Source organism: Gracilinanus agilis, chromosome 1, assembly GCF_016433145.1.
Source record: "Gracilinanus agilis isolate LMUSP501 chromosome 1, AgileGrace, whole genome shotgun sequence".
Lineage (NCBI taxonomy): Eukaryota > Metazoa > Chordata > Mammalia > Didelphimorphia > Didelphidae > Gracilinanus > Gracilinanus agilis.
Genome location: NC_058130.1, coordinates 13,776,860 through 13,780,434, shown reverse-complemented (window position 1 = coordinate 13,780,434; position 3,575 = coordinate 13,776,860).

Sequence of the window (3,575 nt, the reverse complement as noted above, 5' to 3'; positions counted from 1 at the left end):
ATCGCTCTTCCTCCTGGCTCCCTGACTGGTTTTTCTGCACCTGGTTTCTCCCCCTTCCAATCCATATCCCACAAAGTGGCAAAGATCATATTCTTCAACCACATATCTGACTGTGCCATACCCCTGCTCAAGGATCTTCTCTAGCTCCCTACCAGCCTCAGGATGAAGAACAAAGTCTAAAGTTTGGCATTTGAAGCCACTGTTAAAGAAAAAGGGGATGTAAACCCGAGGTGCTATTTATCTGGGCTGACAGACTCTATAATCTGAGCCTGCTGGCTTAAGATCCTCAGGTGATAGATGGATCTAGGCTATGTGAGAGATGAGGTTGCCTGAAAGAGCACCAAATGTGCTAGTAACCCCAGGACTTATAAAGTTCAGTTTAGCCAAGCCTACACCTCTTTAACAGTGCCCACGCCAAAGAATTAAGTGAGGAGTCCTTTGCTGATGATCAACAACTCCTCTAGCTCCTCGGCTTGGGGTTGGGTTTGATAATAAAGGGTAGATTTGGGCTACCAAATGGATAACCAATAATCTTTTATTATTTTAATTAATTTTTAAAAAATTATTTTAATTTAATTAATTGTTTTATTTATTCATTTATTTGTTTGTTTGTTTATTTAATTATTTTAATTAATAAGCCAATAATCTGACTGCGGTATGACGAATCCCTTTCCCGATAGCTGCAGATGTCACTAGTCAGGAAAGGCACCAATCTTCCGCTGGATTAAACTTGAACAGGATTTATTGCTTATCTTAAGGGTTAGGAACAAGGAATCAGGATAGAGGTTTGGGGCTGCTATACTATGGCTAATTAAGTTAGGCTCATCGAAATCTATAAGTAACAGGTTGATGTCAGGCTGGAGATTCTTCTCCTTCACACGACCCCTGGTTTCACCTGGCCGCGGTGCAAACCAAAGGACAGGGACGGATAATGATGTTCTTCTTAGCAGCTTGATGATATTCTCTCTCAGCCCTATTAGTGTCAGGAGAAATGAACTTCCTTTGGCACTCAGGTATGGATGCCGGATTTGCAGGTTCCCATATACCTCCCTCCTCCCAGAATTCCCTTCTCTGATTGAGCCCCTGGCTGGTGTAGTCCAAGGGTATCATAGGGTGCTCCCAACTGCCTCTTGGTCCTGGCTCACGCCACCTGGGTAAATTCTAAGTTCTTTAACCAACGATCTTGTCACTCAAGCTGTTTCCCATCTCGCCCCAGAAGTTCCTCATCACACCAGCTGTCGTCTGAGCCCAGGTGACCTTGCCCGAGGTAGGTCTCTTCCCTTCTTGGGATGGTGCCCTTTTCTGTTTGCTCCTTCCCCGCAGCAGCCCCAGTCAGCATTGCCTAGCAGGGCTTTGGGCTGGCGAGAGGAGGGAGGTAGGCCCCAGGAAATGACGTCAGAGGCCAGCAGAGGGGTGTTAGAAAAGGTAAAGGAGAGGCCAGGGCTGTGCGGGGGTGGCAGGGCTGGCCATGAGGTCTACTTCCTCTGCTCCATGAGGGATGAGCTAGCCGAGACAAGAAGAGTCTGGAGCTCCCTGCTCTTGCCAGGACAGAGAAGATCAAGAAAAACAGTCGGCAGGGGGAACTTCTCTTTTCTTCCAAGTCTATTGGGTTCTAAGCTGGGGAGAAGGAACCACGGTCCGTCGGCGTGTGCCTCCTAGGCGCTGGGCGTCCGTCCATCCAAATGTTCTCTGCCCTCCGGGAGTTAACACTCTAAAGCGAAGGCTGCACCAACGTACAAAACTTGTGCAAGGTCCCCCTCAGGGAGGGGGGGCACTGGCCACTCTAGGAACTGGGCCCAGCTCCAGGCAGAAGTCATGGCTTGAGCCCAAGCCACAGGCCCAGGGCCTCTGCATTCTCCTCTGCAGACCTGCCCGCCTCCAAGCATGAGTCAGACAACAAGAGAGAACTGAGTCCTGTGGTCTCCATTCCGTGCCCGCTCGCGGAGGGAGTGCCATGGGAACGGAACACGCAAACACTGGGGTTTGGTGGACGTACCTAGCATCTAGGCAGGGACATGCTGGGCAGTGTTTAACAACTGGCTCTCTGAAATAAGGAGCATGTATGACACGCTTTGTAGTTTAGTCTACCTTGTTCACTCTCTTAAGTCATGGTTATTTGATCATTTTGGACCCATTTGGAGTTTTCTTGGTAGAGGTACTGGAGTGGTTTGCCATTTCCTTTTCCAGTTCATTTTACAGATGAGGAAATAGAGGCAAACGAGGTGAAGTGACTTGCCCAGGGTCACACAGTGAGTGTGTGAAATGATGATAAAAATATAAGTCATAGTTGGCACATGAGCATTAGGCTTGGGCACAGAGTGACAGGGCAGTTTCTGACTTCAGGAATGGGCCTACGGAAGCCTCAGACCCCTTCCCAGGTAGCCTGATTATGTGCTTAGACATCAGAACACGTGACCCACACTGTCCAATCAAAAGCCAAGTGGGTGTAATGCCGTGGGCAAGCTAGAAGAGCCAGGACAGGCAGGAAAGGGGGTCTCCTGCCATTTTCTTTCAGCTTGTGGAAGAAGCTCTCTCACTGGTGACCCGTCTGGCTGCTTATCTGTATAAGCCATCTCAGGCGAGCAGGGGCCACGGGGGACCACGGGGGACCACGGAGGACCACGGGGGACCACGGGGGACTGGGAATCTAGGAGCTAAGGCTCGCAACCACGGCCGGGCCTTTGGGTAGTTAGGCTGGTCACCTTCCTTCTTGCTTTCTCTTCACTAATAAATACTTTAAAATTTAGTATAAAAGCTCCAAGATTAATTTTTACTTAGTACACTAGTAAGTATCTGAGATCACATTTGAACTCAGGTCTTCCTGGCTGGATACTTTATCCACTGCCACCTAGCTACCCTAACTTATGGCGTAGACAGTGGCAAATGCCACAAATTAGGGCTTGGATTATTGTTTGTCTACATGGAAGAGCTGAATGGCCGGGTGGTGAAGTGGTTAGAGCAGGCCTGGAATCAGGAAGATCTGGATTCAAATCTGGCCTCAGATACTTAACAGCTGTATGATCCTAGACAAGTCCCTTCACCCTGTTTGTCTCTGTTTCCTCATCTGTAACATGAGCTGGAGAAGGAAATGGCAGACCCTCCTGTATCTGCCAAGAAAACCCCAAATAGTCACGAAGAGGTGAAAGTGACTGCCCTGAGCACCAGTCACAGCAGAGTAGAAGTGCTCGCAGGGAGAATCGGACAAGCCGGCCTTTTGGTCTTCATTTCATTTCCCCCCAATTACATGTAACCACTTCTCACTCTAAGCTCCTGCTAGCTTTAGCTTCCAGCAAGGCAAGTTCCCGTGCTCTCTGCTAGTCAAACCTTCTCCAATTCCCCCAGTTTAGTGTTCTCTTCTTCCTCCCTCCCTCCATCCTTTCTTTCTTCCTTTCTCCTCTATTCCTCTTTTCCTTCCTTCCTCCCTTCTTTCCTTCTTTCCTTCCTTTTTCCCTTTCTTCCTCCCCCTTCTTCCCTTCCTTCCTTCCTCCTTCACTTCCTCCCTCCTTTCCTTCCTTCCTTCCCCCTTCCTTCCTTCCTCCCTTCATCCCTTTCTTCCTTCTTCCCTTCATCCCTTT